Genomic DNA, 25881 nt, shown 5'->3' with positions numbered 1-25881 from the left:
CAGCGCTACTTGAGCTGGTTGGAGGAGTAGCCCTTTTCGGTAGGCTGCTCTCCAGAATGTAATTTGTTAAGCGTTCGGCAGCAGCTTGAGCAGTGGCTAGATTAGACACACGCTATCTTTGAAGTTCTTGTTTGGCCCACGGTTTCAATCCCTCGAGGAAGTAGAAGAGCCTGTCTACTTCGGACATGTCCTTTATATCGAGCATCAGTCCCGAAAATCTATTTACCTATTCTCGGACTGTCTCGACTTATTTGAGCTCTCTTAACTGGCGATGATCTATGTAAGCGACATTTTCTGGCAGAAATTGCGTCTTTAATTCTCTCTTCAGGTCTGCCCAAGATGTGATGGTGCACCTGCCATTCTCTATGTCATCATACTTGGTCCTCCACCACACCTTGGCATCCCCCGAAAAATACATGGTAGCCATGGCGACCTTTCCATCTTCCGAATCGGCCTGCACAGCTCTAAAGTAATGTTCCATGTCGAAGAGGAAATTCTCCAAATCCTTTCCGTCTCTGGCCCTGTTATAGGGCCTCGGCTCGGGTACATTGGCTCGGCCATACTCCATACCTATCGGGCCTGTTGCAGGGGCATTCCCAACCGCTCACATGGTCAGGTTTACCTTGGCAGATAGCTTAGCCATTTCTTCTCTGAGCATGCCAACTGCCTCCCTGCAGTCTTCCGTCGTGTCATTTATGGAAACTTCTTGTTCCTTCAACATGCGCTCCACTTCCGCGATGCGCTCTTCCCACTGAGGGCAAACAAAAGTACTTGTTGGAGTGTTTCTTTTCTCCAACACAATTATTCTGGATAGGAGAACATCATTCTCCTTTTCCAGCGCAGCTATGTTATTGTTTGCATCAAACGATCCCGAGTCCTGACTTGTAGAGGAAAGATCCCTGACCCTTTCGTCCAGGCCATCTAGTTCCCTAACCGCTTCTCAAGAGCTTCGATCCTCTGAGTGTTGCTCACCATAGTGTGTTTTTCCAATATCTTTCTAACTTGGCTCTAATACCAACTGTCACGGGCCGGCTATTTGGGTACTCCAACTAGACGGAACGTGCGGCACTTGCAGACTCTTCAAGCTAGCAAGTCAGCCTACAACACACACCTACAGGCAAACAAACTCAGCAGTTAGCCACATACACACCTCGGACATGCAACGGGCAATAACGAAGTATGAGCAATCACAAAGCAAGTCATTCCTAGGAACGTCCACACAACACCCAGCAAGCACAAACTCAGCCACCTGCTTCTTCGAGCTAGGGCCGCGGCGCCCAACCCGGAACATGCCCAAACTCGTTCTCCAACATCCCAAAGCCTCCAAAATCATGCCTAAACATTACCAAATCATCAAATCAAAGTTACCAAGCTTCCCAATGGTCCAAAACCATCAAAACCCAAGGTTTAATCAAACCAAAAACTCAACGGTTCACAAAATCCAATTCAAAGCTTAGAAAATCTAAAAACTCAAAACTTTAAACTTAGATTACCTTTGATTGGGTTGTTTTCCATCAAATACTTTGGTCAAGAAGCTTCTAATATTTCCTAGGATCGCTATACCTCGATCCTTGCTTGATTCCGACTCCTAGAACTCGAGATTTCTTCGAAAAGGCTTCGAACGGTAAAAATGAACTAACGGGAAAGAACGAGAGTTTTTCTAACGTACATTCTATCTGACAAGCTACTTCAAGCTTAAGTAACCTCAAATAAAACCTAGTGCTCGGGGTCCCAAAAACCTCCACGAGGACATTATAGTCAAAACTTCCAGAATTTCATCCTGATCTCAATAACTCCCAATTTATCATCAAATAAACAATCTTATTACCCAATAATTGACCCCGTTATGACAAAACTGCTAATCCATTATTTAGGACCGTTTCATGCCGAATAGCTCAAATATATCTCCATAACCATGGAATCTCATTCACAAATCACAATATGCACCCAAATATACAAATATACCCTTAACGGACCAAATTATCAAAATATCATAATACTCAAATGTGGACCCACATGCATGCATATAACATCATATTATAATATAATTCAAATAAACATGCATATTATCGTTTAATGGCATAATTAAACAGATATGGCCCTCCCGGCCTACTAATCTTGCCATTAAACCACATCGGAGGATTCGGGGAATTACACCTTCCTTTGCGCATGCCATCCTCAGTACTTAATGGTGAGATCCCATTTAAAATTCTTTTTCCTGGTAAGTCCTTGTTTCCAGTTGCTCCTCGGGTATTTGGCAGTGTTTATTTTACTCGAGATGTCTTACCACATGTCACCAAATTAGATCGTAAGTCATTAAGTGTGTATTTCTTGGTTATTCTCGTCTTCAGAAAGGGTATAGGTGTTATTGTCCTGATCTTAACAAATATCTTGTGTCTATTGATGTCACTTTTATGGAAACTACACCTTATTTTTCATCTTCAACTACTCCAACTCGTCAGGGGGAGAATGATGATTTGTTGGTATATTTTGTCACATCCTCTGCGCCTGATACATGTTCTGACGAGTCTCTTGTTCCTTCATCTTCCTCGATCATATCTCCCGCAATTCCTACACCTCCACCCCCTCCTAAGCCTCCTATTATAGTGTACTTCAGGCGTCCACCTCCTCCACCTCCCGTTTCATGTCCTGCACATGCATCTTCATTATCAGCTTTGGAACTCAATGATGATCTTCCCATTGCACTACGTAAAGGTAAACACCAATGTACATATCCTATTTCTTCTTTTGTTTCTTATAATCATCTGTCCTCTTCTTCTTGCTCTTTTATTGCTTCTCTTGATTATATCACTATTCCTAAAACTGTTCGTGAAGCCATGTCTCATCCTGGTTGGCTTGCTGCAATGATAGAAGAGATGAATGCTTTAGTTGCGAATGGTACTTGGGACTTGGTTAAATTACCTTCAGGAAAACGGGCCATAGGGTGCAAATGGGTGTTTACAGTTAAATTCAATCCAGATGGAACTATTGCTCGCTTAAAGGCGCGTCTTGTTGCCAAGGGTTATGCTCAAACCTATGGAGTGGACTATTGTGATAATTTTTCTCCTGTTGTTAAACTCACATCTTTTCGACTGTTCGTTTCCATGGCCGCTACTCATCATTGGCCTTTGCATTAGCTTGATATTAAAAATGCTTTTCTTCATGGGGATCTTGAGGAAGAAGTTTATATGGAGCGACCTCCTGGGTTTGTTGCTTAGGGGGAGTTAAGGCGAGTTTGTTTTCTTCGCAAATCTTTATATGGGTTGAAACAAAGTCCTCTTGCTTGGTTTGGTAAATCTAGCCAGGCTGTTGAGAAATTTGGTTTCTTGAATAGTAAGTCAGATCATTCTGTGTTCTATAAAAGATCAACTGCTGGTATCATTTTGTTAGTTGTGTATGTGGATGACATCATTATTACTGGAAATGATACTGGAGGCATCTTATCCCTTAAATCTTTCATTCATACCCAGTTTCACACGAAGGATTTAGGGGTGCTCAAGTATTTCTTGGGAGTTGAAGTTACTCGAAGTAAATAAGGTATTTTTCTGTCTCAAAGGAAGTATGTACTTGATTTGTTAACTGAGACAGGAAAATTGGGAGCAAAACCTTGTAGTACTCCAATGAATCAAGATGTGCATCTTACATGTGATGGGGAACCATTTGAAGATCCTGAGAAATATCGCAGATTGGTTGGAAAGTTGAATTATCTAACTGTGACTCGTCCATATATTGCATTCTCAGTTAGTGTTGTTAGTTTATGTCTTCTCCAACAATTCATCATTGGGCAGCATTAGAGCAAATTTTGTGTTACTTGAAAGGAGCACCAGGACGAGGTATTGTTTACAAGGATCATGGACACACCCAGATTGAGTGTTTCTCTGATGCAGATTGGGCAGGCTCTAAGGTAGATAGACGATCCACTTCAGGTTATTGTGTCTTTGTTGGGGGAAATCTAATCTCTTGGAAGAGTAAGAAGCAAAATGTTGTGTCTAGATCTAGTGCAGAATCAAAATATAGAGCTATGGCACAGTCTGTGTGTGAGATAGTATGGATTTATCAGCTTTTGACTGAATTCGGATTTAAGACTTCAGTTCCAGCAAAATTGTGGTGTGATAATCAAGCTGATCTTCATATTGCCTCAAATCCTGTGTTCCACGAGCGAACTAAGCACATTGAGATTGATTGTCATTTTGTTCGTGAGAAAATTCAACAAGGCCTGATCTCCACAGGATATGTGAAGACTGGAGAACAATTAAGAAATATTTTTACAAAGGCTTTGAATGGGGTCCAGGTTGATTATCTTTGTAACAAGCTGGGCATGATTAACATTTATGCTCCAACTTGAGGGGGAGCGTTAGAATATATTAGCTGTATTTTAGTTGTAGAAATTAGAGTTAATTGTATTTAGTTAGTTTCCTATTTAGTCTCTCTAATTTTGTATATAAATACATACTATTCTATTGAAGATATATACAATTCATTCACCATATTTTACACTTGGAAATCGCCTATCCTAGGGTTTCACAAAACCGAAATCGCATATGCTAGTGTTTGTAACCCTGGAAATCGTCCAGGCTAAGGAATTTCATAGAGAAATCGTAACTTGATTCAAACAAGTCAATTATTTTGGATCAAAATAAAACAAAACAAGATGATTCAGACAAATTCCTCAAAGATTCAAAGTATTTCTTCTAAATCTAGGCACATTTAAATTAAATGATGTAAGGATTAGGAGAAAGTACTTACCCATATAAAAATCTGAGTTTGATGAAGAATTGGAGAAATCAGGCTTGGAGACTCTTATGGGTGAGGCGCACAGAGAAAGGGAGTGAGAAGTGAGGCCCTACTTATAACCTCTCAGGCTAACCATATATTTTTAGGAATTCAAATTTCCTTAAAAAAATATCTGGTATGGTTAAAATTTCAAATTCATTAAAAATATTTTGTATTTTTAGGAATTAATATCCTTGGAAAATTTGTTATATTTTTAGGACTTTTAGGAAATTAATTTTCCTTGAAAAACCTAATTATTTTTAGGAATTACAATTATCCTTGGAAAATTTTTCCTGAGCAAATTATCGATAGTTGATAAAAGTACTACGTAATGTTCTGAGGGACTTTGCTATTAAAGTACTGCTACGATATGTTTCTCGAACTAAGATCAAGTTTACCGTAATATTGAACACATTACAATAAACTTGGGGGGAAAATTCTATCCCTAAAAAATCCAAGGATGACGTGGCGAATGAGAAAGCGACACATGGCATCACGAATCAGGGAAAAACGATGAAGTATTCAAAAAGATCGATGAGCAAAAAATATAGGTCTAGGGCCTATAGGGAAGTCGAACATGCCTAAACCCCCTAGGGGCAGTCGGCCTGACCCTATCCCTTAGGGGTGGTCAGCCTTAACCCAGCCCCTAGGGGTGGTCAGCCTGAGATGTTCAAAATCCCCTTAGGGGTGGTCGGCCTGGCCCTGTCTCCTAAGGGTGCTCGACCTGACCCCAACCCATGGGGGTGGTTGGCCTGGCCCCAACCCCTAGGCGTGGTCGGCCCAAGCATGCTCCAGAACCCTTCGGGGTGATCGACCCACCCTATCCTCCATAGGGTGGTTGACCTGTACTCCTGAAAACGGGTAACACTCGTGCTCGTTCAAGCTGAGATCAATAGGCCTAGCACCCAGAAGGTCACAGGCCTAGAACCCAAAGGATCAACAAGCCTAGCATCAATAAGATCAGAGGCCTAGCACCTAGAGGACCAATGGGCCTAGCACCTAAGTCTCATAGACAAATCTAGACTTAGCATTTTCCCAAAGGTTTCAATCGTGCATTGTCTACCCACGATCTCATAATCATGGGGAATTGGACACGTATCTCAACTACCTAATAATCGTGTATCAAACCCCAATCCCAGTACTACTGATCATGTAACAGCCCCTGGGTAAAATAAATAAAGGACCCAGGGCTTCATTGAAGGGGATCTGAGGAATATTTTAGGAGAAACTCTAGGCAAATTAGTAACGAGTGAATACTTTTGTTCATCAGTGTAATTGTCTATCGAGTGATTCAATACTAAAAGCTAAGTAGATTAGGTTATTAATGTTCATCAGAACAGGGTTGAACCACTACAAAATTTCTATGTGTTTGTTTAAGATATTCGTATTCTGACGTTTATTATATTTATTTCATTCAAAAGGTGTCGTATACTATACATATGACCATTGGCCAATTTCACAGGTCAACAACTAGGATTATCGTTAAGGCTCAGGACTGAGGATCGTGCTCGGGACCGCTCTTTATTTATCGCTCGGGATTCGAGGTAAGAATACTTCACCCATGTGGTTGTGAACGGAACTCAGATTCCCTGTAATTGAATGTATGTATCATTTAATTATATGGTTGTTATGAGCGATATTAAAGTACGACCTAAGGGTGTCGGGACTGATGATAAGCATACTGAAGGCAACTCAGCCTAAGCGAGTCGGGATCAGCTAAATAACCAGAGGGCTCAACCTAAGGGTGCCAACACTGTAACACCCTCCTAATCAAGGACCATTACATTGTGTAGTATAAATAGTGCTTAACTCGCTAAACGAGTCATTTGGGTTTAAATCGTGTAAATAAAACTAACCATAGGTTTAGGTTCTAAAAATTTTGGTCAAAAGTCAACCATTTTGTTAAACACGTTTAACTTCAATGCAAGGAATTCTTTCAAAGTTTAAAACGGTTACAAACTCAAAAACGAGTACAAAAGCCGACCTAGGCGGCAAAATTAGGATCCAACCCTAGCTCCAACTGATAACCTCGGTTGTAGCGGACGAGCAGGCCGCATATTTACACTCCGCCCTTGAAGCTCTCCAACTCATGGCTGATCCAATCTTTCCTTTCCTTGACCTGCACCAAAAATCACTCGTGAGCCAAGGCTCCACAAGAAAACATAATCATGCTTATCAGCAATACATTATCATATCAAAGATTAATAATTAACATGCCTAGTAATAATAATCCTACACATGCATCCAATTAACCAAGATGAGTGGCTATAGAGTCACACTAGGTCCTATAACCCATCTTTCATACAATTAGCCCTAGGACTTGCCAGGAGGGTCTAATGCATAATATTTCAAACAATCCTAGGAGCGTTTAAGCGTGCGTGTAACTCGCTTTTGGGTTGGCTTAAACCTATCGGCCAGTGTTTGGCATTTTACTACTGCCCTCGACTCCTGAGTCGAGCCTTTAAACCATCAACTTATAGGTCGAGTCCAACAGCCTTTGACTGACAAGTCGGGTCCTTTATAGTTCGACGGGTAAGTCAAGTTTGTGATCTTCGGCTGATAAGTCGAGTCCTTTAACCTTCTACTGATAAGTCGAGTCTACAATCCATGACTGATAAGTCAAGTCCTTTCAACCATCAATTAAAAAGTCAAGTCTTTCAACCTTCAACTGATAAGTCGAGTCTTTCAACCTTCAACTGATAAGTCGGGTCCTTTAGAACCTTTTATACCCTTGAATATTATGCCAAGCCCTTCATCATATAACATAGATAAATCTCTAGCTTATAAGATGAACTTCCCTAATCAGATATACAGATTAACAGCCATAGGGTCACACAAGTGTGTGTTGCACCCCCTTTTATTCATATGGCATCCGAGCCAGTGAAGTGCTTAGTGCACTCCTGGGGTGGCCCTACCATGGCGATCTGCGCTCAACGCGCATAACGCCGGTCTTGGCTCATAAGACAAATCTCATAGAGCTAAAACTTATAAGCTGAGCCTCATAGACCTCGACTTATAATTCGAGCCTTTAAGACCCTCGACTTATAAGTCGAGCATTTAATCAGATACAACAACATATCCTCAGCTTATAAACCGAGCTTCCTTGCCATAACAAATAATCATATAATATCATAAATATAGATACAATGCATTACAATACATTAAAACAAATGTACACATGCATAATCATAATCATGCGCATTTACAAGGCCAACGCCCAAATCAAGACTATGTTCAGCATTCGGGACAAGCCCTAATCATATATATCACATACTGGGTGCTGTTTTCTTACCTCAGGCCCGAGTACATCGTAAAAATAAGAACGACCCTCGAGCACTATCCTGATTCCGAGACCCTAGTTATAACCTAGTCACCATCATAATATAAAATCTCGTTATTAACTAACAAATAAACGCTTCTAGAAAAAGTCCTAGCCTCCGGAACGTCGAATTCTACTAAAGCAGGTAGTAGGATCGACCCCAAGCCCTCTGGGTTGAGTTCTCGGACTCAAAATCCCTCTAGAGGCTCAAAACACCTTAAAGGTCGTGGCCCCAGGCACTTGTGCCACAACCTGCACAAGTCAGAGGCCCCAACCTCATTTTTCACTGAACACGCGGCACAGCCGAACAGGTGTCGTGGCGCGCCCTCACGTCAGAACTCTTCCTTGGCCCCTGGGTTCAAGAGGGTCGCGGCCCGACCCTACGAACCCATAATTAATAGGTTTGTTCTTCAGCCAAACTCAATTAAAATCATCCCAAATCAAACCTAGAATCTCAATTAAATCCCCATAACTGATTTAACATCTTCCCAGCAACAAAACCCCAGCTCAACACACTCAAACCTCCAACCCAAAAAATTAAAATTCAAAACCTTGAGCCACAAGCTTAAGAACACCAAAACTTAAACATAATTCAATTGAAACAGAGGTTAAAACTTTACCTCAGCTGTGATATAAGTCCCCCTAGATGTAGCTAATCCAATTCTAGAGCTAAGCCTCCAATCTTCCAAGCTTCAACCAATAATTCTGTAGCTTTTTTCAATTGACTCCCTTAGAGAAAAGAGAGAGAGAGTCGGTTGGTGTTGCTAAGTGTTGAGCCTTTTTGTATATACTCCCTTAAGGCTTAAGTCACTTAAGCTAATCCCGAGGCTCAGGGTACCAAAAATGTCCCCGAAGGAAAAATACTCAAAATCCCCGGAATTCCCACCTAATCTCGCTAACTCCAAAAATATCATTAATTATTCATTCCCGTTACCCAATAACGTGCTAGATACTCAAAATACTCCTTGACTCACCCCGAGTCGGGTATTAGGTCTCGTTGTGACTTTCCCACAAACTTGCACCCCTAGGATCGTCTTGTGCCGAGTAACCCAAATAAATCCACATAATAATGTGATCTCACACATATATCACATATATACAATTATTCCCATAACGGGCCAAATTATGAAAATTTCCCTTCTAATAAGAGGTGGCCCATATGCGTATTGAATACCCCTAAACATGCATTTCTGGTCATATTATCATATAACTCACATAATCACATAATTACACACGAATATAACTCATATAAGCATATAATTCCATAGATTGCCATCCTGGCCCGCTAATCAAGGCCCTAAGCCTTATTAGGTTATTTGGCACGTTACAACTTTCCCATCCTTACTGAAATTTCATCCTCAAAATTTTATCTGAACAACTTAGGTACTAATCCCGCTTATCTGGTTCCAGTTCCCATTTCACTCCCTTGACCTTGTTGTTCCTGTACAATACCTTAACCAAAGGTATAGTTTTGTTCCTCAGAACCTTATCCTTTCTGTCTCATATCTAGACTGACTGTTCCTCACAAGGGTGATCTACCTGAAGTCCCAGATCCTCATAACTTAACACATGAGTCTCGTCTAATACATGTTTCCTCAACATGGAAAAATCATATACATTATATACAGTTGACAGTGCCAAAGGTAAGGCCAATCTATAGGCCACTTGACCGATCCTCTCCAGGATTTCAAATGGTCCTCCAATATCTAAATAATCCTCTCTGAGTTACCATCAGTCTGAGGATGATAAGCTGGACTAAACTTCAGTTGTGTACTCATCGCCTCTATAACCCTCCCAAAAATTTGGAAGTAATGATAGGGTCCCTATCTGATAGAATAGACCTCGAAGTCCCATGAAGGCGTATTATCTTTCTCACATAGAGATTCGCATACTAGTCCACTATGTTGTTCATCCTTACTGATTAAGGTGAGTTGAATTTATATACCAGTCCATAATGACCCAAATTGAATCATGTTGGCCCACTATCCTAGGCAATCCCACCACAAAATCCATTGCGATTTCCTCTTCCTTTATAGTCCTTAGCTATTCCAGCTAGGAAATCCCCTCTAATCTATCCCATCTGGGGGTCACTCAACCTTTTCCTTTGATCCTCTCTAAAAGAGTAAAATGAAGCATAATTTTGGCCAACTGACCCACCCATAACTCTATTCCATCTCTGTTCATATTCTTCAAGTGACGCGATGCATAAGCAATCACCTTTTTAGTTCTTGGATGTTTTTCTTATACTTATCTGACCATGCAAACTTTTGATTTTTACGTGTCAGCTCTATCAATGAATTAAATATCCTTGAGAATCCTTCCACCAAACACATGTAATATCATGTCAATCCAAGGAAACTCCTAATCTCTAAGGCGTTCCTTGGCCTTGGAAAATCTCTGACTGCGAGTATACCAAAATATCGTCGATAAAGACTATCACAAATCTACTTAAAAATTCCTTGAACACTATGTTCATCAAATCCATAAGTGTTGTCGGGGCATTAGTCAATCCAAGTGACATAATTTTAGAACTCATAATACCCATTTTTGGTATAAAAAAATCTATTTGCCTAATCTTTCTCCCTGATCCTCAGCTGGTGATAACCAAATCGAAGATCTACCTTGGAGAATACCATCTTGCCCTGTAATTGAGCCTTTAATTTCTTCAGTTCTACTGGAGCCCTTCAATAAAGTGCCCCAAACACTGGTTCGTCTCTGATATCGATTCAATAACAAACTCTATCTCCATGTGTAGAGGTAACCCTAACAAATCCTCTAAAGACACATCCAAAAACCCACCGATTATTGTAGTCTGTCATGGTCCCACTGGCACGACCTGAGTGATATCCATCACACTAGCTAGGGCTCTTCTGCACTCTCTTTGCAACTGGTCTCTAGCTCTAAGTACATATATCATAAGTATGGGGTCCACGCACAGTGCCAACAAATAAAAATGGGTCCTCACCCTTAGGCTAAAAGGTTACCATCTTCTTCTTGCAACTTGTCATTGCCCCAAACTTGGCTAACCAACCTATACCCAAAGTCATATCAAAGTCAATCATCACCAACTCAATCAAGTCAACTGACAATTCTCTACCATCCACTGCTGCTGGCAATGACTTAACCCATCTCTCGGTAACCACTAACTCCCCGGTAGGCAACAAGGTTCCAAACCCACTGCATAATATCCTCAATATGTCATTTTATGCACCAAGTACACTCTGGGAAATACTCTCCAGGTTTCATCGCCACCTTGGCGGCCTATCAGTATGCCCCGTGGCCTCGTATCTGGCCCTAGAGCAGAAAATGTATCTATAGTCCTTCTCTTTTGGTCACTATGGCCTTTGCCCCTACAAAAGCCTGTAAATGGGGGTCCTGGCCTCCTAAAATCCCTTCTAGCCATACTCTCACACCAGATTTTGTTCTCTGCGCTCTTAGCTATGAGCGCCTTCTCAATAACCTATGCAATAGTAGTTACCCCTGGCACAATAGTGATGTGAACATCCCGGTTTATCATAGACTGTAGCCTCTGGAGAAACCTCTCTCTTCTTGTCCCATTAATGGGCACCAAATTAACAAAAGCCTTAGCCACTCTGTCAAACTTCAAGGCAAAATCAGTCACTGTCATGTTACCTTGAAGTAACTTGCTGAACTCTTCACCCCTCGCCGCTTTGACTGCGTTATTGTAATATTTCTCGTTGAACAGAGCTCTGAATTCTTTTCATTCGATAGTGTTTACTGCCCTGGTCTGGGATACCATCTCCCACCATATTCGGGCGTCCTCCCGAAACACGTAAGTGGTGCAAGCCACTCACTCATTACCATCTAACCTCATGAAATCCAGAATTGTTGTTATTATAACCATCCACTATTCAACCTTTAGTGGGTCTGAGCTACCCTCAAAACTAGAGGGTGCTATTTCCTGAACCTCCCATACAGGGGTTCCCATCCATCTCCCCCAACCTGGGGCTGTATTACCGCTGGAACCCCTGACTGTGACACTTCCAGTACTGCGGGCTAAGGGTTCCCTGCTGTAACCTGTTGTTTTCTCAAGAGACGAATCTCATCCTCCTACCTCTCTATCCTAGCTTGCTTATTAGCAATTAACTGTTGCCAGTTCTCTGGAGCTGGTGGTGGGCCCTGGCCCTGGTCATTCTCTTCCCTGGCTTGTATCTCTTGGCCAGCCAACTTCCCAGACCTTTGTGGAAACATACTGATATCTAACCAACTCTAAACTGATCAAACCGACCGTTAGGTAAGTAATAACTATACCTCTTACCACCTGACGGTCCAAAACTGAACAACCAAATAGATGCAATGCTAATAAACATGCCTACACATAATATATTCAACAATGGTTCTACTAAGCACTTCCCGATATTTATCAGCAAATAGCAATGCTAATAAGCATTTCTGACATTCATAAGCAATAACAATACAAATGAGCATGTTCAAGCATTTATACATATATAACAATGCTATTAAGAATGTTCTTTAATATATGCCAGTATTAACAGTGCTAATAAGAATTTCCTGGCCTATATGCAATCAACAGAGCTATTAAGTGTTTCTTTAACATTTATAATCAATCTTAGCGAAAATAAGCAGTTCAATAACTTTCACATACAATAATTATGCTAATAAGGAAGTCAGTTTATATTCATGCTCAATCAGGGTGCTAATAAGCACATTCTTCTCAGTATTCATTACAGCAATAGTGCTAATAAGCACACCCCTTATCATACACACAATAGTTAAGAACTAGGTCGTACAGTATAACTCATGCTTCCAAATCAAGCATGCAAATAGACATTCATATATCAATTAGCAAAGTAAACACGAATTAACATAAATAATTACTGAACCCTGAGTCGAGCTTGTCTTCAGTGACGAGTGTACATGCCCAGCCAATCTTCAGGAAGCAATAAACCTAAACCGTTCTCATACCAAATTGTAACGCCCTCCTAACAAGGGTTGTTACACTTTGTAGAATAAATAGTGCCTAACTCGCTAAACGAGTCATTTGGATTTAAATCGTGTAATTAAAACTAACCACAGGTTTAGGTGCTAAAAATTTCGGTCAAAAGTCAACCATTTTGTTAAAAACGTTTAAGTTCCATACATGGAATTCCATCATAGTTTTAAATTGTTATAAACTCAAAAACGAGTACAAAAGCCGACCTAGGCGGCAAAATTAGGGTCCAACCCTAGCTCAAACTGATAACCTCGACCGTGGTGGACGAGTAGGCCGCATATGCACACTTCTCCCCTCATGCTCTCCAACTCATGGCTGATCCAACCTTTCCTTTCCTTGACCTGCACCAAAAAGCACCCATGAGCCAAGGCTCAGCAAGAAAAAATAATCATGCTTATAAGCAGTACATTATCCTATCACAGATTCATAATTTACATGCCTAGTAATAATAATCCTACTCATGCATGCAATTAACCAAGATGAGTGGCTATAGAATCACACTAGGTCCTATAATCCATCTTTCATACCACCAGCCTTAGAACTGGCCAAATATTTCAGACAATCCTAAGAGCGTTCAAGCGTATAACTTGCTTTTGGGTTGGCTTAACCCTATCAACCAGTGTTTGGCACGCTACTACTACCCTTGACTCCTAAGTCGAGCCTTTAAACCCTCGACTTATAGGTCCAGTCCAACAGCCTTTGACTGATAAGTCAGATCCTTTAGAGTTCGATTGGTTAGCCAAGTTTGTGATCTTTGACTGATAAGTCGAGTCCTTTAACCTTCGACTGATAAGTCGAGTCTATAGTCTTCGACTAATTAGTCGAGTCTACAGTCCACGACTGATAAGTTGAGTCCTATCAGCCTTCAACTGATAAGTCAGGTCCTTTAGAACCTGTTATACCCTTGACTGTTAAGCCAAGCCCTTCATCAAATAACATAGATAAATCTTCAGGTTATAAGGTGAACTTCACCAATCAGACATACAGAATAACAGTCATAGGGTCACACAAGTGTGTGTTGCACTCCCTTTTATTCATATGGCATATGAGCCAGTCAAGTGCTTAGTGTACTCCCGGGGTGGCCCTGCCATGGCAGCCTGTGCTCAACGCCCATAACGCCGGTCTTGGCTCATAAGCCGAATCTTTTAGATCTCCAACTTATAAGTCGAGCCTCATAGACCCCCCACTTATAAGTTGAGCCTTTAAGACCCTCGACTTATAAGTTGAACCTTTAAAGACCCTTGACTTATAAGTGGAGCCATTACAACCCTCGAATTATAAGTGGAGCCTTTAACCAGATACAACAACAAATCCTTAGCTTATTAACCAAGCTTCCTTGCCATAACAAACAATCATATAATACATTTATCATACATACAAATACAATGCATTACAATACATTAAAACAGATGTACACAGGCATAATCATAATAATGCGCATTTACAGGGCCAACGCCCAAATCAAGACTATGTTCAGCATTCAGGCCCAAGTATAGCGTAAAAATAAGAACGACCCTTGAGTACGATTATGATTCCGAGCCCCTAGCGATAACCTAGTCACCATTATAATATAAAATATCTTCAATAACGATCAAATAAAGGCTTCTAGACCGATTCCTAGCCTCCAAGACATCAAATTCTACTAAACCAGGTAGTAGGATCGACCCCGAGCCCTCAAGGTTGAGTTTCCGCACTCAAAAACCCTCTCAAGGCTCAAAACACCTTAAGAGTCACGGCCCCAGACACTTGTGCCGCAACCCACCCAAGTCAAAGGCCACAGCCTCCTTTTTCACTGAACACGCACCGCGCCGCGACCTCACGTCAAAACTCTTCCTTGGCCCCTAGGTTCAAGATGGTCGTGGCACCGCAAGAACAGGGACGCGGCCCAACCCTACAAACCCAGAATTTTCTGGTTTTTTCTTCACCCTAACTCAATTATTATCACCCCGAATCAAACCTAGAATCTCAATTAATTCCCCAAAACTGATTTAACATCTTCCCAACAACAAAACCCCAGCTCAACACACTCAAACCTCCACCCCAAAAAAATAAAATTCAAAACCTTGAGCCACAAGCTCAAGAACACCCAAACTTAACCATAATTCAATTGAAACAGAGGTTAAAACTTTACCTCAACTGTGATATAAGTACCCTAGCCGTAGCTAATCAAATTCTAGAGCTAAGCCTCCAATCTTCCAAGCTTCAGCCAATAATTCCTTAGCTTTCTTCAATTGACTCCCTTAGAGAAAAGAGAGAGAGAGAGAGAGAGTCGATTGGTGTTGCTGAGTGTTGAGCATTTTTGTGTTTATTCCCTTAAGGCTAAAGTCACTTAAGCTAATCCCGAGGCTCGAGGTACCAAAAACGTCCCCGAGGGCAAAATGGTCAAAATCCCCAGTATTCCCACCTAATATCACTAACTCCAAAAATATCATTAATTATTCATTCTCGTTACCCGATAACCCGATAACGTGCTAGATACTCATAATACCTCTTGACTCACCCCGAGTCAGGTATTAGGTCTCGTTGTGACTTTCCCTCTAACTTGCCCCCCTAGGATCTTCTCGTGCCGAGTAACCCAAATAAATCCACATAATAATGTGATATCATATATATACTCATATATACAATTATACCCATAATGGGATAAATTATGAAAATTGCTCTACTAATAAGAGGCGGCCCATATGTGTATTTAATGCCCCTAAAGATGCATTCGAATCATATTATCATATAACTCACAAAATTACATAATTACACACGAATATAACTCATATAAGCATATAATTCCATAGATTGCCATCCTGGCCCCCTAAGCCTTATTAGGACGTTACAAACACCTAATTGTTTGTGTTACTGATTGAGATAAATGTCTGAAAGTATATGTTTATCGTAGTCTAGTTTATGCTTGTATTTTGCTGATCACCTGAACTAGTTGGACTGAGGTTGATTATATGCTCTTATTGCTATATGTGTTTGTTATTTATGGTTTTCTTGCTGGGCCTTGGCTCACAGGTGCTACGTGGTACAGGTAAAGGCAAAGGGAAATTAGACCAACCATGAGTTTGAGAGCTTTTGGGGCAGAGTGTACATTATCAGCTACTAGACCGCCACGGTCGAGGGAATTTTACAAGAATTAGAGCTCTAAACTATATTTTGTCGTTAGACTGGCTCATGTTGTATCTATTTTTTAGACTTGTTTTCCACCATGTAATTACTATTTTTGGGATCCCATTTATCAAACATTTATTTAAATGAAAATTAGTCGTTTATGATCAAAATCTTTTAACCCTAACCTGCTAGTTGACTTTAGGTTCACATTTATGCTAAACGACTTGATTAGCAAGTCCTACACTATTTTAAACACACAGTGTAACGGTCTTGGTTATCCAGGGTGTTACATATAATCTATATTTATATATATATATATATATATGAGAGCTTTGAGAAGATGATGTGATACTCTAAATTCTCTTCAAAACACTCTTTCTATTTTATCATTTAATCTAATTTCTTAATTCATTTTATGGAATTAAATAATAATAGTAATTAATTATAATACTACTTCTTAACTACTTCAATACTTCTTAATTTTTTAATTCATTTTTTTATTTTAAATAAGATATTTATTAATGACTAATTTTTTAATAATTATAATAAAAAACAATCATAGCATTTATCTTCAAGATTTTTCATTCTATATTTATTTATTTTGATATTTCAAATTCAAAATATTTAATTTTATATATAAATAAGATATTTAGTTATAAATAATTTTCCAATAATTATAATAAAAATCGTCTTATATAAATTGACATTTAATTAATTCATATCTTTAATTAATAACTATATAACCTATTTAATTATAATATATATTTTTCTTATTATGTTTTATAACTAAGTAAATATCTGCAAAATCCATATTTGGAAATTTAAGATTTGACAAATATTTTTTATTTAGTGTGTTTATTTTCGGTAATAGCAATAAAAATATCATTAATTTTATTGCTATTAATTTTTTATATTTCTTATTTATTAGGTTTGTATTTTTTGGTAAGAATAAAGTCTCCATATTCTCAATATCTTTTTAGAATTTATTTTCTTTCCAAATTTAACTAATTATTTATTTATTTTATAGTTAATTGAATATATCTCTAGATAGCTCTCAATCAGCCAAGAATAGGGTAACTACTAAAAGTTAGTTAAATGATGAACTTGACCATGAACAAGCCCAGATTCGTACACTTTTGCAACTACAGAGTCTCTGTCTATTCCTACGATTTTGGCTGCATTGATTGTGATTGAAAGTTTATTTTTGAAACTTTCCTAGTGTGTTGTGTGTCTATAATTCTGTAAAGCTGACTTTGGGTATGTATTTTGTGTATAAATACGAACCAAAGCATCAGCCCTAAATATCTCTTTCCACTCCTTAATTTCTTATACTTTTGGAAGAGTGTGTTTCTTTTGTAAATGATAGTTGTTATGCTATTCCTTGGTTATTCTATGTATTTGTAATTACTTATGTGTTGAGTAAAATCTCAAAGAGAAGAACGTGAAGAACAACCTTCGGGAGAAGGTTCATCAAGTCTTGCATCAGGAGGAAGAAAGCATTCATCAAGCAATTTGAAGGGAGTTCAAACCTTGGTGTCTTAAGGAGATTAATTCAGCAAAGAGAGAGTGCATCAATCTTGTGGCAAAACCTTTAGAGGGAGTCCAAGTTTTGTTTAAGTCAATTACTTTGTACTTGTGAAATTTGACTAATGAGTCTTATCTCTGCGCGTGACCCTGTGGACTACTAATATCTGAAAGGATATTGACACCATGTAAAAAACTCGGTGTCATTTCTATTTTATTACACTGGTTTGATATTCTGCAGTGATAGGAACTTGATTTGTAGCTACTAAATACTGGTTTGTTGTACCAACTTGTTTGTTCCACATTTAATTAATTTGGTTAATTGAATAAAATGTTGGTAATAAATAAATTACAGAAGTTCAATTGGTATCAGAGCAGGTCACTAAACTCTTAGTGAGATCTTGTGATAATTTTTTCATTTAATTTGTTTCGTGTGATATGTCATTTTTCGCAGAAGGAAGCTCCATAACTCGACCACCCCTACTCAATGACTCTAACTATCCTTATTTGAAAGTGAGGATGAGAGCTTTTATCAAGTCTCAAGATGCAAAAGCATCGTGATCTATTTTATTTGGTTGGTCTCCACCGGTCGAAAAAGATGATGAACGTAATACCAAGGTAAAATCTGAACTTGAATGGTTGACTGCGAACAAGTTGTTATCTGGATATAATAATAAGGCTTTGCATGCTATTTTAATAGTGTTGGTGAGGCTTGGCTAATTCTTCAAACTCAATTTGGAGGAACTGTTGATGTCAAGCGAACTCGGTTTACAATGCTTCAAACTAAATTTGATGAACTTACGATGTTAGAATCTAAAACTCTCTCTGAATTTTATGAAAAATTGTCTGACATTGCTAATGAATTTTTTGCATTGGGAGATAAACTTGATGAATCTGTGTTGGTTAGGAAAATTGTGCGTGTTCTTCCTGATAGGCTTGATACAAAGCTTTTGGCGATGGAAGAAGCAAATGACTTTGGTAAGATGAAGGTTGAAGAATTGATGGGTTCTTTGAGAACATTTGAATTAAATCAACAAATCAAACAAAAGGACAAGCCAAAACCACCAACTGATAAAAATACAGGTATTGCTTTCAAGATTTCTGAAAAAGAATGTTCTAATAGTAAAGAAGAAGATGAAATGACTTTGTTAACTATAAATTTTCAAAAATTCATGAAAAAAGTGAGCAATAAAAATAAAAATATATTTTTAAAATTTCCTATAGGTAATGCTTCTTCAAAACCATTTGTTTCTAACAACAAAAAGGGCATTCAATGTAGGGAATGTGAGGGCTTTGGACATATCCAATCTGAATGTGCTAATACTCTTAAAAATAATAAAAATGGTTTGAATGTGACTTGGAGTGATGATGATTCAGATGGTAGTGATAATGAATTTTCAAATGTTGCTTTAACTTCTATTGTTTCTAGGATGCCAATCTTTTTGCAGGGAAGTAAGGAAGTAAGCAATAGTGATCTGAAAAAGGAGGCTTCTGTTGAAGTAGAGTTTGATTCTGATGAATTAGAATGGGATGAAGATTCCTTAGCTGAAACGTACAAAGAAATGTTGTTGGGAATTGTGTCCTGAAAGCATATGTAGTAGACATTGTTTTAAAAATAAATAAATAAATTGAATTTGTTATGCATATATTTTATGGACTATATTATTCTGTGATAATATTATGTAAATATCAGAAAATTTTCTAAGTTCATATATGTGATCTCAAACATGTATTGGTATGAGAGGATTGTGTTTGAGATAAATGAACTTGAATAGTTAGCAGTAAAATAAAGTTATGGAATTCTTTAGAATAATTACTGCAAGTACGGTCCACTAGTATTATGAATACATGTGATCTAGATCTGGATCACTAGTGTAGTAGGACACTTTAGTGGAGGTACTTTATATATTAGAGAATATATAGAACTAGACCAGATTTGTTTATTAATACTTAGTTAAATATCGTTTCGAAGTATTAATTAAATATATCAACTGATGATCATATACAAATACAATTTAATCATGAAGTTACTATGAACTCCTATTTATATTATATGAGTTCTTTGATTCACTCGTTAGGGTTTGTCAGAATGATCAGGCCAGAAACTTATGTTTCGGGAACTAATTAATGTAAATGGCTGGGAACATAGTATACAGATATGGAATCTATACCTTCTCACAAGAGATTGAATAATCGTTCTCTTAAGGGTTGACTTTTGGGACTGAAAGGTTATTGAGCTCATATTCCTAATTCAGTTATGAATTAAGTGAAGTCAATGGTACTTAAGGAAACAAGAGATAATTAAAAGGGTAAAATGGTAATTTTATTCCCGATTAATTATGAACCATTATTAGAGGGTTAATTTGTATGTAATGATTATATCAATGGACACTTTATTGTTATAAAGTACTCAGTAAATGAAGTGTCTATAATTACAAGACTGCAATCTCATATTTATAGTGGAATAATTATGAGATTAATAAATTAAAATTATTTAATTGAAGAGTTTAATTAATATTCATAAATTTATTGGAGCTTGGAATTATAGGTCCATAGGTCCCCACATCGATTTTATCAACACTATTCAAGGCAAGGGTTGATATAAATGAAAAATAGTTAAAAGACATATTTAAGAAGAAATTTGTTCTTCGGGCCAAATATGCTATTATATGATAATAGTGATTAATTAATTAATTATAATATAGTTTTAATTAACAAAATTAATTAATATTTAATTATTATGTAATTTTCAAAATTATGTTAATAATTAAATTGATTTTAAAAAATTAATTAATTATAATTTTTGAAATTATAATTAATTAAATATTTCATTTTCGAAATTTATATTGATTTTAATTTATTGGTAGAATTAATTAAATATCTTTATTTCAGTGGGAGATAATAATCTGATAAGTTAAAATTAGATTTGAATTTAAAAGATAGATTTTTATTAAAATAATTAATTATATTTCATAATTAGTTAAAAATATATTTAATTTAAATTTGAATTCAAATTTGAATTAGTTATGAGGTTGTTAACAAGTTAGTTTGAATAAATAATTAAATAAAAATAGAAAAATTAAATATCCCTAAAATTAAGGGTGGTACAAGACCATGGACTGTGTCTGGCGTGTGTTGCATGATATTAAGGGATAGATTTTTCAATTGAATTAATTAATTAATGGAAGATTCAAAAATTATTTTTTGGATATTTTCTGTTGTACCCTAATTTTAGCTCGAGTCATTCACTCAGTTCGGGTACAACTGGCAAATAGATGTACAGAGAAATAACCAAGGGAATGATATCTGCTTATCATCCACATAAGCAACTTCAGTTCCACATGGGCACATGTGGTGTTAGGCGTCCTAGGTTTAACCCGAGCTACAAACATGAAGGTTGTGAAGCGTGAGGTCGTAATATTCAAACAGTTGTCGAAGTACGAGTTAAGAGAGATACCCAGCTCGTGGAATCTCTAATATATTGCGTACCCACAAATCCCCAAAGACTCGGGTACTTTTATAAGATTATTTATGACCAGGCTGTCATGTTTAATGTCTCAGATATTAGGAGAACATTTACTGTATGATCAAATCATATCCCATTAAAAATGGGAAATATACGTATTAAATGTAATAAATATTTATTTGTGTGATTGACTCACACGGTTACCCAAACTTGTCCACAGAATTTCTCTATAAATACTGAGAATATTGGACAGGAAAAGGGATCGAGTATTCTGTAATACTAAAACTCTGCCAAAATAGAGAGTGAAACATCAATAATATAGACTCGTGGACTAGGTGGATTTTAACCACTGAACCACGTAAAAGATTTGTGTTCTTGTGAATTCATTTCATCTTTCGTTACGGTTTACTACTAAGCACTAATCAACCTTATTATTTCTTAATACACTGTTGGCGAAAAACTGCATCAACAGTTTGGTGTTTTCATTGAGAGGGAAATTAGTGCTTTCATCAAAATCTCAGTCAAATCTCATCATGGTGCTCACTAGCTCAATGCACGACAATGAGATAAAACAGCCTGGTGTGCAGGAGGCCCATCATATCGCTGTTTCAAACGAGCATGGCCCTGAAATCCAGCAACGTTTGGGAAAGCAACCGGTGGGTCACGGCGATACTGAGAGTTCGGCATCATTTCCACTAAATCCATACCCAAACTACTTAACTGTAGTTGGGTTGGAAAATATGTAGTTAAGAAGCCATCTTGCTAAGGAAAATAGGCAAATTGAGGAGTTTTTGGCTCAGTTACCCCTACTGCCAACCGAAGTTAATGTTGGAAAGAGGCAATTTGGGTCTCATAAGTCCCACAGGAATAACTGATCCAAACCAAGTCGGTCAGTCAGAACTACCACCCCAAATTTTGTCCCTACAATGCGAGATCACCAAAATTATCAAGCCAGTGGCCCTCATAGTGGTCATCAACATGTCAGTCGACCGGTTAGAACTGCGACCCCAAGTTTGATGCCTCCTTCATGAGTGCCTAGGAATGTTCCAGCAAACCCTCCCGCGTCACGATCGAATCGTTAGGCGCAGAGAGCTAGGAATAATGGGACAGAACAAAGGCGGGCTAATTTAGTTCGCCCTAATGGGACAAGGATTGCCTCGCCAGTTAGGCATCCCCCGTCACTCATAAGACATCCAACGCCACCTCGTCCTACATGGGACATTCTTGCTTATGGAGACAGCAGGAGAAATCCTCCCCCGTTTGCCCATATCTATGTCCCACGGACACGTGTCGAAAATCCACATCCTTGGCCTCAACCGCGAGCTGTAAGCTTCGCAAATGGAAGTTATTGGACTGAAATTCATCGAAGTGGTAGGTTCGAAGGCGATCTGAGAAATCATCTGAGTTCAACACAAAGCCCTCGATACGATTCACAGCCTAATCTACGTGATCATCTTAATTCACAGAGAAGAAATTCATCTCGGGATGAGGATGTTAGTTATACTCATAGAGAGGGAGGTCCTTCCATAGTACGTGATAATGGGGATGCCCCACCAAACCAAGCTCATGCTTGGAGGGACAATAACCCATCAAATGCATACGATAGGTTGGGAGCTGTTGAACAGCCCGCAGATAACCTAGGGGCCAGGGAACAAACTCTCGAGAGGCTAGCTGAGATGAAAGAGCAAATGAAAAAGTTTTTATCTAGAAAAGATAAAGACGATTGTGACTCAGAGGATGAGCTCGAGCCTTTCGCTCCAAATATTGCAGCGGCTACATATCCGATGGGCTTCAAAATGCCACACTTGTCAAAGTTTGACAGAGATGGAGATCCATCGATCACCTCGGGATGTTTAACACCATGATGATGGCCCAACATGTCGAACTCGATCTAAGGTGCATTTTATTCCCTTCAACTCTGATTGGGCCAACTAGCCAGTGGTTTAAATAATACAAGAGGCATTCTATAAGTTCATGGAAGAAGTTTTCTTCAGATTTCAAGAAAGCATTTCGGGCTTCCTAGACAGCTGAGGTTAAAGCTTATTCATTAGCCAATGTAAAGCAGCAACCTGGCGAAACGTTGAAGGCATATCTAAGTAGGTTTGCCAATGTCTCTACACGAGCTAGAGATGTCGATGACAGCTCTAAGCTCATGGAAATGAGAACAGGAATCCTTGTTGAAGGTGATCTGTGGCAAGAATTACAGAGAAAAGGAGTTAATAGTGTGGACGAGTTCTTGGCACAAGCTCAAAGATGGATTAACTTGGAAGAGGTGTGAGCTTCCATTCCAGGAACCAGCCAGATCCCTGTCTAGTCCGTTGGAGCATTAATGGACATTGCAGCTACAGCTCAAACTGTTACCCAGAATAACCAAGGGGGAGTAACAAAAGGAAGAGAAATGGTGAGGGCGACCAGAGCGGAACAAAGAAAAATAAATGTGGGGAGAAATTCAAGCCTCTTTACGCCACTTATACCAACCTCACGGATACTAGGGAGTGCATTTTCCTGGAAAATTCTACTCGCCTTCCATGGAGAAAGGCTGAACCATTGAAAAATCAAAGAGCTAAGAGAGATCCTTCAAAGTTCTGCCAAATTCATAATGATATTGGTCATAACACTGATGACTTCCTATAGTTGAAGGATGAGATCAAAACTCTTATTAGAGCAGGCCCTTTGCCCCAGTACGCTTGAAATCGGGTGGTCCCTAATCAGCCTGTTGGACAAAACCCTCCATTATCTCTCGAAGCTCCAATCAATCAGACCAAAGCTCAACCGAATCAGGAGGATCCTCCTTCGATAATAGGAGGAGATATAACCACCATTTGGCAGGCACGAGCAGAGGAGCACAGAAGAGGTATATTAACAAACTAAAATCACACAACGGAGTGGAATTCGTCCCAGAACAACGGTTATAGAAACAACAATGACTGGAAAAACAACCAATCATTTCACAAAAGAGGATGCTAGCTACGTCCGATTCCCACATAATGATCCTTTGGTCATAACCGTTCAGCTCGCTAACCGGAGGGTACGGAGGATACTGGTAGATAACAGGAGTTTTGTGAATCTACTTTTTAGATCCACCTTGGAAAAAAAGGGGTTGTTTGTCATAAAACTGAAGGCGGCCTCAATGACTCTGAACAGATTTTTTTGCGAAGGATCAGCAGCCATCGGGAAGATCGAATTAGTGGTAACATTGGGAGAAGACTCGCAAACTATCTCCAAGTTACTTGAGTTCATTGTGATCGACTATCCAGTTGCATACAATGCAATTTTAGGCCGACCTGCGCTAATGGAATTTGAAGCCATAACCTCTATTCGCCACCTAACAATCAAGTTCCCCTCGACTGTGGGAATATGCACCGTCAGAGGCGATCAGCTCACTGCCAGGGAATGCTATAGCATTTCTATGAAGGGAAAATCACAACATAGGCAGCAAGCTATGGCCATAAGTGACGGAGGTGAGGAGTCCTAGGAAGTGGAAGTTACTTGTGGGACAGAAGAACCTCAAGAAGCAAAGGATAGCGACGTCATCCCACATGATGACATTGACCCACAAATGGGCGAGGACAGGTCAGAGCTCTAGACCATTAAGAAGCTTGAGGAAGTAAGTATAGAGCCCAAAGAAGATTCAAGAGTTGTTAAGATTGGGAAAATTCTTGATGATGAAAGGAAGAAGGAGCTGATCAATTTCTTACAAGAGAATTTGGACGTCTTCGCCTGGTCACATGAGGACATGGTGAGAATAAGCCTGAGTGTGATCATGCACACTCTAAATTTGGACAAGATAGTGCTTGCAAAATCCCAAAAATAGAAGCGTTTGGGAACAGTTTGAGCTGAAGCACTGGAGGTAGAAGTAGCTCAACTGTTAAAGTGTGGGTTTATTCATGAAGCAAAATACCCGATCTGGGTTGCCAATCCCGTGCTAGTCCCAAAGCCAAATGAGAAATGGAGGACCTGCATCGATTTCTTCGACCTGAACAAAGCTTGCCCCAAGGATTGCTTTCCACTGCCAAGGATTGATTAGTTGGTAGATGCCATGGCAGGTCACGAGCTCATGTCCTTCACGGATGCGTATTGTTGATATAACCATATTATGATGAATCCTGCAGACCAAGAGCATACTAGCTTCATGACCCCAACTAACGTATACTGTTATAAAATCATGCCCTTTGGGCTGAAGAATGTCAGAGCTACATATCAACGATTAGTCAACAAAATGTTTGCTGGTCAGATTGGGAGAAATATGGAAGTGTATGTCGATGATATGCTTGTCAAATCCAAGATTGTCGATAACCATGTATCTGATATGAGAGAATGTTTTAAGAAATTAAGGAGGTATGATATGAGGCTGAATCCCCAAAAGTGTACTTTCGGAGTGGCATCGAGAAAATTTATGGGATTCATAGTCAATACAAGGGGGATAGAGGCAAATCCTAATAAAATCAGATCATTGTTAGAAATTCCCTCACCCAGGTTGCGCAAAGAAGTTCAAAGCCTGACTGGAAAGGTGGCAGCTTTGAATCGTTTTATTTCAAAATCCATTGACAAGTGCTTGCCATTGTACAACTTGCTCAGAGGAAAGAAGAAATTTGAATGGACTGAGGAGTTCGAGCATGCATTCCTCGACCTAAAAATGCACTTGGTCGAGCCCCCAGTATTGTCAAAGCCTATGGCTAGAGAACCTCTATTCCTTTATTTGGTCGTGACAGAAAA

Source organism: Humulus lupulus, chromosome 4 (genome assembly GCF_963169125.1).
Source record: "Humulus lupulus chromosome 4, drHumLupu1.1, whole genome shotgun sequence".
Taxonomy (NCBI): domain Eukaryota; kingdom Viridiplantae; phylum Streptophyta; class Magnoliopsida; order Rosales; family Cannabaceae; genus Humulus; species Humulus lupulus.
Note: the sequence above shows the minus strand (reverse complement) of the source record.